Raw genomic sequence first — 12,500 nt, 5'->3', positions numbered from 1 at the left:
TAAATCAAGAAAAGATTACAAAATGAAGCTCCTTATGGAAAATCAAGAGATACTTTTTGCTGACTATAACAAAAACGGGAACATCAGCAACCTTATCTTCCACACAAACCATCCCCTGGCATGGCACAGTGCTATATTAGCACACTACCCCTTTGTTAAGAGAGGGGGGGATAACGAGGGGTGGAAACTCAGAATACTTGATAACGAGTCAGGTAATATAAATATCTATAAGTCCAGAACAGTAATGGTACAGGGTAACCCCAAACAGTTTCAGCTGGACTTTCACCTAATCAAAGAATTAGCCCAGCAGGAGAAGCTCTCCCTTGATAAAGATACCCCCACCCCGAGCGGGTCAGACCAGACCTCTTCATTATGTAACCCCACAGACGAGCAACCCCCAGCGGAGAGTCAACCTCCCAGCACAGATTACCACTCCCTCATTGAAATGAAGGACAAATTCACCCAGCTGGAGGTAAGGCAGGTGGAGCTGGAACAGCAGGTGATTACACTTCAATCAGCACAGACCCAGACAACAGTCCAGCACAACAACACCCCCCTAACCAGACCCGGAATGCTGGAGGTGGAGAGAGACATATCTGCACTCTGGACAGTGGTGAGACAACTACAACAGGAGAAAGAGGAGCAGAACAGAGCATGAGAGGAGAGGATCAGACTGCTGGTAGAGGAGAGGTTGAGGGGGATGGAGGAGAGTTTGAGGGGGACGGCGTGTGACAGAGACCAACCCACTAGAGAGGTGGCCACCCCCACAGAGAAGCCAGCAGAACAGCCCACCTGAGCACCTGACAAAAGTCTCGACACCACAGCAGAACAGTCCACACCAGACCCTGACCATAGAGTCGACATCACAGCAGAACAGACAAATGAAGAACCCCAAGCCCAGCGGCTCTCACCCCCTCTGAGCACCCCCCCTGTCAGCCACCCTGATAGCTCTTCTGACAACCCAAATGGGAAATATATAGAAGAAAAAAAACTTTTTCCCAAACACAGTGTGTCTAAACTCTGGTGTCCAAACACCCAGCGCGCCCTCGACCTTCTGTCTGAGGACCAACTAGGCTCACCCAGCCACATAATAATACACACAGGCACAAACGACCTGAGAGCACAGCAGGAAAGGGTGGCCACAGCACTGAAGGGAGTGATTGAAAAGGCTTCTTCTACTTTCCCCAACGCACAAGTGGTTATCTCCACCCTGCTACCACGAAAAGACTTCCACCCTGCCACAATACAGCAGGTAAACGCAAGTATTTCCCATGACTGTGCCTGAAAACCAAACGTTTTCCTGGCCCACCACTCCACCCTGGACTTGAACAGCCTCTATGACCAGGTCCACCTCTACAAGGCTGCAGTGCCCACCTTTGCCCGGACTCTAAAGGACATCGCTCTCAAATGTATCCCCAACACTTCACACAGGAGCAACAGATCAATAGACATCCCACCCAGACCAGCGAGACCCCCTCCCAGACCTGCAGGACCCCCCCCCCTGGACCTACACATAGAGGACCCACGCCAAGAGGAATTACACCCAGACCACAGTACACCCAGACACATCCACACCCCCACCCCAACCAATCAACACCCCCCCACGTCAACCATGCCCACACCCCATTTAGGCCCCTTCAGATCAGACCTATGCCACTCCTGCCCACCCCATGCACCCCAACCCCGCAAAGAGGGCCTCAACATGGAAGCCACACATACGCCCAGGTAGTGAGCGGGCAAACAGTCCCAACCCCCACTCTCACACTCGCCCAAGCCAATGGCATGTACCAGATGCTCAGCATGCTCTGCTCACACTTACTGGCCTGAGGCCAAACCACGACCAACAACATTGGACACTCTATGGAACAAAAAGCCTTCACTATATCATCCTGGAATATCCAAGGCCTGAGGTCATCTGCCTTTGGCCTAATGAGCAGAAACCCGGACTTCACCAAAGAAATCGGTAATACAGACATTGTCATCCTGCAAGAAACCTGGTATAGAGGAGACGGACCCACTGGTTGCCCTCTAGGTTACAGAGAGCTGGTAGTCCCATCCACCAAACTATCAGGTGTGAAACAGGGAAGGGACTCAGGGGGTTTGGTTATTTGGTATAGAGCAGACCTAACTCACTCCATTAAATTAATCTAAACAGGAACATTCTACATTTGGCTAGAAATTCAAAAGGAAATTATCCTAACAGAGAAAAATGTCCTCCTGTGTGCTACCTATATCCCCCCACTAGAATCCCCATATTTTAATGAAGACAGCTTCTCCATCCTAGAGGGGGAAATCAATCATTTCCAGGCCCAGGGACATGTACTAGTCTGTGGCGACCTAAATGCCAGAACCGGACAAGAACCTGACACCTTCAGCACACAGGGGGACAAACACCTGCCTGGAGGTGACAGCATTCCCTCCCACATATGCCCCCCTAGGCACAACTATGACAACATAACCAACAAAAACGGGTCACAACTCCTGCAGCTCTGTCGCACGCTGGGTATGTACATAGTCAACGGTAGAATTCGAGGGGACTCCTATGGTAGGTACACCTATAGCTCATCTCTTGGCAGTAGTACTGTAGACTACTTTATCACTGACCTCAACCCAGAGTCTCTCAGAGCGTTCACAGTCAGCCCACTGACACCCCTATCAGACCACAGCAAAATCACAGTCTACTTAAACAGAGCAATACTCAATCATGAGGCATCAAAGCCAAAGGAACTGAGTAACATTGAGAAATGCTATAGATGGAAGGAATGCAGTTTGGAAACCTACCAAAAAACAATTAGGCAACAACAAATTCAATCCCTTTTAGACAATTTCCTGGGTAAAACATTCCACTGTAATAGTGAAGGTGTAAACTTGGCAGTAGAAAATCTTAACAGTATATTTGACCTCTCAGCTTCCCTATCCAATCTAAAAATCTCAAATAGAAAACCAAACAAAATTAACAATAATGACAAATGGTTTGATGAAGAATGCAAAAATCTAAGAAAGAAATTGAGAAACCTGTCCAACCAAAAACATAGAGACCCGGAAAACCTGAGTCTACGCCTTCACTATGGTGAATCACTAAAACAATACAGAAATACACTACGGAAAAAGAAGGAACAGCATGTCAGAAATCAGCTCAATGTAATTGAAGAATCCATAGACTCTAACCACTTCTGGGAAAATTGGAAAACACTAAACAAACAACAACACGAAGAATTATCTATCCAAAATGGAGATGTATGGGTAAACCACTTCTCCAATCTTTTTGGCTCTATAACAAAGAATAAAGAGCAAAAACATATACATGATCAAATACAGATCTTAGAATCAACTATTAAAGACTACCAGAACCCACTGGATTCTCCAATTACATTGAATGAGTTGCAGGACAAAATAAAAACCCTCCAACCCAAAAAAGGCCTGTGGTGTTGATGGTATCCTCAATGAAATGATCAAATATACAGACAACAAATTCCAATTGTCTATACTAAAACTCTTTAACATCATCCTTAGCTCTGGCATCTTCCCCAATATTTGGAACCAAGGACTGATCACCCCAATCCACAGAAGTGGAGACAAATTTGACCCCAATAACTACCGTGGAATATGCGTCAACAGTAACCTTGGGAAAATCCTCTGCATTATCATTAACAGCAGACTCGTACATTTCCTCAATGAAAACAATGTACTGAGCAAATGTCAAATCGGCTTTTTACCAAATTACCGTACAACAGACCATGTATTCACCCTGCATACCCTAATTGACAACCAAACAAACCAAAACAAAGGCAAAGTCTTCTCATGCTTTGTTGATTTCAAAAAAGCCTTCGACTCAATTTGGCATGAGGGTCTGCTATACAAACTGATGGAAAGTGGTGTTGGGGGTAAAACATACAACATTATAAAATCCATGTACACAAACAACAAGTGTGCGGTTAAAATTGGCAAAAAACACACACATTTCTTCACACAGGGTCGTGGGGTTAGACAGGGATGCAGCTTAAGCCCCACCCTCTTCAACATACAGTGCCTTGCGAAAGTATTTGGCCGCCTTGAACTTTGCGACCTTTTGCCACATTTCAGGCTTCAAACATAAAGATATAAAACTGTATTTTTTTGTGAAGAATCAACAACAAGTGGGACACAATCATGAAGTGGAACGACATTTATTGGATACTTCAAACTTTTTTAACAAATCAAAAACTGAAAAATTGGGCGTGCAAAATTATTCAGCCCCTTTACTTTCAGTGCAGCAAACTCTCTCCAGAAGTTCAGTGAGGATCTCTGAATGATCCAATGTTGACCTAAATGACTAATGATGATAAATACAATCCACCTGTGTGTAATCAAGTCTCCGTATAAATGCACCTGCACTGTGATAGTCTCAGAGGTCCGTTAAAAGCGCAGAGAGCATCATGAAGAACAAGGAACACACCAGGCAGGTCCGAGATACTGTTGTGAAGAAGTTTAAAGCCGGATTTGGATACAAAAAGATTTCCCAAGCTTTAAACATCCCAAGGAGCACTGTGCAAGCGATAATATTGAAATGGAAGGAGTATCAGACCACTGCAAATCTACCAAGACCTGGCCGTTCCTCTAAACTTTCAGCTCATACAAGGAGAAGACTGATCAGAGATGCAGCCAAGAGGCCCATGAACACTCTGGATGAACTGCAGAGATCTACAGCTGAGGTGGGAGACTCTGTCCATAGGACAACAATCAGTCAGTCGTATATTGCACAAATCTGGCCTTTATGGAAGAGTGGCAAGAAGAAAGCCATTTCTTAAAGATATCCATAAAAAGTGTCGTTTAAAGTTTGCCACAAGCCACCTGGGAGACACACCAAACATGTGGAAGAAGGTGCTCTGGTCAGATGAAACCAAAATTGAACTTTTTGGCAACAATGCAAAACGTTATGTTTGGCGTAAAAGCAACACAGCTAAACACACCATCCCCACTGTCGAACATGGTGGTGGCAGCATCATGGTTTGGGCCTGCTTTTCTTCAGCAGGGACAGGGAAGATGGTTAAAATTGATGGGAAGATGGATGGAGCCAAATACAGGACCATTCTGGAAGAAAACCTGATGGAGTCTGCAAAAGACCTGAGACTGGAACGGAGATTTGTCTTCCAACAAGACAATGATCCAAAACATAAAGCAAAATCTACAATGGAATGGATCAAAAATAAACATATCCAGGTGTTAGAATGGCCAAGTCAAAGTCCAGACCTGAATCCAATCGAGAATATGTGGAAAGAACTGAAAACTGCTGTTCACAAATGCTCTCCATCCAACCTCACTGAGCTCGAGCTGTTTTGCAAGGATAGAGACATACCCCAAGCGACTTACAGCTGTAATCGCAGCAAAAGGTGGCGCTACAAAGTATTAACTTAAGGGGGCTGAATAATCTTGCACGCCCAATTTTTCAGTTTTTGATTTGTTAAAAAAGTTTGAAATATCCAATAAATGTCGTTCCACTTCATGATTGTGTCCCACTTGTTGTTGATTCTTCACAAAAAAATACAGTTTTATATCTTTATGTTTGAAGCCTGAAATGTGGCAAAAGGTCGCAAAGTTCAAGGGGGCCGAATACTTTCGCAAGGCACTGTATATATCAACGAATTGGCGCGGGCACTAGAAAAGTCTGCAGCACCCGGCCTCACCCTACTAGAATCCGAAGTCAAATGTCTGCTGTTTGCTGATGATCTGGTGCTTCTGTCACCAACCAAGGAGGGCCTACAGCAGCACCTAGATCTTATGCACAGATTCTGTCAGACCTGGGCCCTGACAGTAAATCTCAGTAAGACCAAAATAATGGTGTTCCAAAAAAGGTCCAGCCACCAGGACCACAAATACAAATTCCATCTAGACACTGTTGCCCTAGAGCACACAAAAAACTATACATACCTTGGCCTAAACATCAGCGCCACAGGTAACTTCCACAAAGCTGTGAACGATCTGAGAGACAAGGCAAGAAGGGCATTCTATGCCATCAAAAGGAACATAAATTTCAACATACCAATTAGGATTTGGCTAAAAATACTTTCATCAGTCATAGAGCCCATTGCCCTTAATGGTTGTGAGGTCTGGGGTCCGCTCACCAACCAAGACTTCACAAAATGGGACAAACACCAAATTGAGACTCTGCACGCAGAATTCTGCAAAAATATCCTCCGTGTACAACGTAGAACACCAAATAATGCATGCAGAGCAGAATTAGGCCGATACCCACTAATTATCAAAATCCAGAAAAGAGCCGTTAAATTCTATAACCACCTAAAAGGAAGCGATTCCCAAACCTTTCACAACAAAGCCATCACCTACAGAGAGATGGACCTGGAGAAGAGTCCCCTAAGCAAGCTGGTCCTGGGGCTCTGTTCACAAACACAAACACACCCCACAGAGCCCCATGACAGCAGCACAATTAGACCCAACCAAATCATGAGAAAACAAAAAGATAATTACTTGACACATTGGAAAGAATTAACAAAAAAACAGAGCAAACTAGAATGTTATTTGGCCCTACACAGAGAGTACACAGCGGCAGAATACCTGACCACTGTGACTGACCCAAAATTAAGGAAAGCTTTGACTATGTACAGACTCAGTGAGCATAGCCTTGCTATTGAGAAAGGCCGCCGTAGGCAGACATGGCTCTCAAGAGAAGACAGGCTATGTGCACACTGCCCACAAAATGAGGTGGAAACTGAGCTGCACTTCCTAACCTCCTGCCCAATGTATGACCATATTAGAGAAACATATTTCCCTCAGATTACACAGATCCACAAAGAATTAGAAAACAAATCCAATTTTGAAAAACTCCCATATCTACTGGGTGAAATTCCACAGTGTGCCATCACAGCAGCAAGATTTGTGACCTGTTGCCACGAGAAAAGGGCAACCAGTGAAGAACACACACCATTGTAAATACAACCCATATTTATGCTTATTTATTCTATCTTGTGTCCTTCACCATTTGTACATTGTTAAAACACTGTATATATAATATGACATTTGTAATGTCTTTATTGTTTTGAAACTCCTGTATGTGTAATGTTTACTGTTAATTTTTATTGTTTATTTCACTTTATATATTCACTTTATATTTTATCTACCTCACTTGCTTTGGCAATGTTAACACATGTTTCCCATGCCAATAAAGCCCTTGAATTGAATTGAATTGAATTGAGAGAGAGAGAGAGAGAGAGAGAGAGAGAGAGAGAGAGAGAGAGAGAGAGAGAGAGAGAGAGAGAGAGAGAGAGAGAGAGAGAGAGAGAGTGAGAGAGGGTGAGATAGAGAGAGAGAGAGAAAGAGAGAGAGAGAGAGAGGGTGCCATCACATCAGCAAGATTTGTGACCTGTTGCCACGAGAAAAGGGCAACCAGTGAAGAACAGACACCATTGTAAATACAACCCATATTTATGCTTATTTATTTTATCTTGTGTCCTTTAACCATTTGTACATTGTTAAAACACTGTGTATATATATATAATATGACATTTGTAATGTCTTTATTGTTTTGAAACCTCTGTATGTGTAATGTTTACTGTTAATTTTTATTGTTTATTTCACTTTATATATCTACCTCACTTGTTTTGGCAATGTTAACACATGTTTCCCATGCCAATAAAACCCTTGAATTGAATTGAATTGAATTGAATTGAGAGAGAGACAGAGCAAACTAGAATGCTATTTGGCCCTACACAGAGAGTACACAGCGGCAGAATACCTGACCACTGTGACTGACCCAAAATTAAGGAAAGCTTTGACTATGTACAGACTCAGTGAGCATAGCCTTGCTATTGAGAAAGGCCGCCGGAGGCAGACATGGCTCTCAAGAGAAGACAGGCTATGTGCACACTGCCCACAAAATGAGGTGGAAACTGAGCTGCACTTCCTAACCTCCTGCCCAATGTATGACCATATTAGAAAAACATTTTTCCCTCAGATTACACAGATCCACAAAGAATTAGAAAACAAATCCAATTTTGAAAAACTCCCATATCTACTGGATGAAATTCCACAGTGTGCCATCACAGCAGCAATATTTGTGACCTGTTGCCACGAGAAAAGGGCAACCAGTGAAGAACACACACCATTGTAAATACAACCCATATTTATGCTTATTTATTCTATCTTGTGTCCTTCACCATTTGTACATTGTTAAAACACTGTATATATGACATTTGTAATGTCTTTATTGTTTTGAAACTCCTGTATGTGTAATGTTTACTGTTAATTTTTATTGTTTATTTCACTTTATATATTCACTTTATATTTTATCTACCTCACTTGCTTTGCGAATGTTAACACGTGTTTCTCATGCCAATAAAGCCCTTGAATTGAATTGAATTGAGAGAGAGAGAGAGAGAGAGAGAGAGAGAGAGAGAGAGAGAGAGAGAGAGAGAGAGAGTTTGAGTTTTTATAAAACCTTTATTTTTTACTCAAATGTTAACATAAAATAATGACACACTGCCTTTTCAGAAATAAAACAACAAATGTAATTCCTAAACAAAAATAAATACATAACATATACATTCAACTTATTTCAGCAGCAAAAAATAATTTCCCCTCCTCTACAAAACAAAGCGCTCCTTCGTAGGCCCACTTCTCCTCAAATAATAGGAGATCTTTTACAGCTGAAAAGAACTCAAAATCTACTTTTATTCTTGCTTTCACTAAACCTTTAAAAACACATCTTACATCCTGCCCATATCCCGTTTCTATCTTATGTTTCCTACTCAGAAAAATTGACATCTTAGCTTGTCCCAAAACAAAATTTAACATTTGACATTTTCTTTTCTGTTGTTTACTATAATGAAACCCCAAAATAAAAACAGTGTTATTGAAAAACTCCCCTACAGCTTTAAACAAAGATTCCAGCATTTCCAATAGAGGTTTTATCCTCTCACACTCCATAAAACAGTGAAAAATGGTTTCTCTTATATTACAAAAAGGACATCCATCTCTAACATCTGAGTTAATAACAGATACAAAAGCATTAACTGCAATGATGCCATGTAAAACCCTCCATTGCATATCACCAGTACCCTTTTGTAACGGTGGTTTGTACAGCGCTCTCCATGCTGGCTTTACCTTGTCATCAATGCCCAATTTTACCCTCCATGGAGTATCTTTTCTATTTTTCAATTTATCTTTATTCAACACCTTGACACACCCTCTATACAATTCCTTCCCATTCACCTCATCCAAACCCACCTCCTCCAACCCTCTCAAATCCAGCAATAACGCCTTTCTTTCTGACTCTGGGATATTTGGTGTAATCCCTAGTTTTGGAAATGAGACGTCTTCATCTTGCACAATCTTCTTGTGGCTACTAAGCATACCCCATTCTTCCGCTGACAGAGCCTTCCTACAGCTCCCCAGCATTTGTCCGACAATCCTTTCCGACCTCATCCCCAAATGTTCTGCCACCCGTCTTCCATCCATTAAGGCGGGCCCAGCCATGGCCATTAACTGTCTTAAGGTGATGATTTTCCCCTTCACCAGAATCTTGGAGAAATGTGGAACAGCTGCAGTTGTACAGTCCAGTCTTGCCCCATACACCAGAGGTTCCTCCAACAGCCAATGCACTGACTCCGCTGAAGTTCTTCTGGACACCTTCATTACGCTCCACACTCTGAGAAGGCCTCTGTAAAACGGAGGTACTCCCTCCCTAGAAATCTGGCTAATATCAACCAGAAATAAAGCCTTCTTTAAACCTAATCCTCCAACCCGCTGTAATATAAGACCTGCCACCCCTCTCCACACCACATTTTCCGGTCCATAAAGCAACCTTTGAATAAACTGAAACCGGAAAGCAGCAGCCCTACTAGCAAGATGTACAAGACCTTGTCCCCCCTCCTCTTTTGACAAATACAAAACACTTTGTGGAACCCAGTGATATTTATCCCAAAAGAAATCCACAATAATTGCCTGTATCTTAGCCAGAAGGCCAGATGGTGGTTCTAAAACTGACAACCGATGCCACAGTGCAGATGCAATCACATTGTTAACTATAATAGTACGCCCCCTGTATGACATACGAGATAGTAACCAACGCCATCTCCTCATCCTCCCTTCCACCATTTCAACCACCCCACTCCAATTTTTTTCCATAGTCCCCTCATCTCCTAGGTACACTCCAAGATACTTAAAACCTCCCTTACACCATTCTAGCCCCCCTGGCAAAGCCATGATCCCCCCAGACCATTCTCCAATCTGTAAAGCACAACTCTTTTCCCAATTTACCTTTGCAGAGGATATTCCCCTAAAACGATCAACCATTAGACTCAAACTATCCACCTCCGCTTGATTTTTCACTAGCACAACTACATCATCAGCATAGGCTGAAAGACGAATAGGAGGAATATCCTCTGAAAGGCACACCCCTGCAATACGACTTCTAATGCTATTTAGTAGTGGCTCTATAGCAATAGCATATAACATCCCTGACATAGAACATCCCTGCCTAATACCTCTACACACTTTAAAAGGAGCACTCAAACCACCGTTAACTTTCAATACACTTTCAATGTCACCATATATCACCTTTATCATGGCAATAAAACCAGAGCTGAACCCAAACGCTTCAAACGTGTGCCATAAATATTGATGTTCAACTCGGTCAAATGCCTTTTCCTGATCAATTGAAATTAGACCAGCATCCAACCCAATAGCCCTAGAGACGTCCAAAAAATCACGAATCAGAGAAATGTTATCCCCTATCTGCCTGCCAGGAACACAGTAGGACTGATCCGTATGTATGATTTGCCCCATCACCTCCCTCAGCCTGTTGGACAAAGCCTTTGACAATATTTTATAATCAGTACACAATAAAGCCACCGGCCTCCAGTTCTTCACCTCCCTCGGGTCACCCTTTTTAGGCAGTAGGGTGAGGACAGCCCTTCTGCAGCTTATTGGTAGTAACCCTCCGGTTAAACTATCATTAGCTACTTCTAACCAATCCTCTCCCAACATAGCCCAAAAAGACTTAAAAAAGTCAACGGGAAGCCCATCAATGCCTGGTGCCCTTCCATTTTCCATGCCTTTTAATGCAGTGTATAAATCCTGCAAAGACAATGGTTGCTCAAGCTCAACCTGAGCTTCTGCAGGCACCTTTGGGAGCCCATCAAAGAACTGCTGTGTCACTGTTTTGTCCTCTTTGTACTCACACTTGTAGAGCTCAGCATAGAACTCTACTGCCCTCTTTCTAATTTCACTAGGGCTAGTGAGCTCTTGTCCAACAGCTGATTTGAGACAATGAATAATTTTTCTTTGTCCATTCTTTTTCTCTAAACCAAAGAAAAATTTGGATGAGGCATCCATTTCAGATATGCCCTGAAATTTACTTCTCACCAATGCCCCCTGTGCTCTGATACCCAGCAGATCTGCCAATGCAGCTTTTCTCCTCTTGAGGGCCTGAGTATGGCCTCGATCTCCTGTGGTCTCAACCAACGTCATGAGTTCCACTATTTCAATCTCTAGGGCTTTCATTGATCTGGTGATATCCTTGGTGACATTCCTTGTGTATTGATTACAAAATTGTTGAATCTGGATTTTCCCTATATCCCACCATTGTTGAAGGGATACAAAACTGGCCTTTTGAGACCTCCACCTCTCCCAAAAAAAACTGAAACAATTCCTGAAGTGAGCATCACTCAATAAAGTTATATTAAAATGCCAGTATGCGCTTTTAGGTTTTACATCGTTAATGAACACCACCTCTGTTATTAAACAATGATCAGAAAATCCCACTGGAGTTATCACACTTGATTTACAGACCTGAGATTGATGCTCAAAAACATAAAACCTATCTAACCTGGCCATAGAGATGATGTTCTCTCTCACATGCGCCCAGGTGTACTGCCTTGTTCCTCCATGTTGACTCCTCCAAATATCACACAGTTCATTTGTTACAATAAGGCGTTTTAAAAACGTCCTTGAGGCTATATGAGGTTCTTGGTGATTTCTATCTAAATCACTAACTGTGCAGTTAAAATCCCCAGCAATAAACAAATAATCTTCTTTGTTACATTTCTCAATGGTATTTGATAATGTCTCTAAAAAACCTACCCTCTCAACTGTCACCACAGGGGCATATACATTTATCAGACACATATTGATGTTTTCATACCTTGCTCTAACTTTTAATAACCTCCCCTCAACTACCTCTTCAACCTCATATGACAAAGGCAAAAACCCTTTTGAGAACAAGATAACCACACCCCCACTTTTTGAGTTTTTATGACTACACACCACTGTCCCCCCCCACTCCTGTTGCCACATAACTTCATTTTCCAAATTACTATGCGTTTCTTGTAGAAAAATTATGTCACTTCCCTTTCCCCTCATTAACTCATACACCATGGCTCTTTTTTTAACATCTCTTGCCCCATTTACGTTTAAAGAAGAGATCTTAAAACTGCTCATGGAAAAGAAAAAAATACAGAGGAAGATACAGCCACCACATCTCTTTACAGAGTTAAAACTGCAACTGA

The sequence above is a fragment of the Oncorhynchus clarkii genome, chromosome 2, assembly GCF_045791955.1.
Source record: "Oncorhynchus clarkii lewisi isolate Uvic-CL-2024 chromosome 2, UVic_Ocla_1.0, whole genome shotgun sequence".
Classification (NCBI taxonomy): Eukaryota; Metazoa; Chordata; class Actinopteri; order Salmoniformes; family Salmonidae; genus Oncorhynchus; species Oncorhynchus clarkii.
This window is presented reverse-complemented; position numbering follows the sequence as displayed.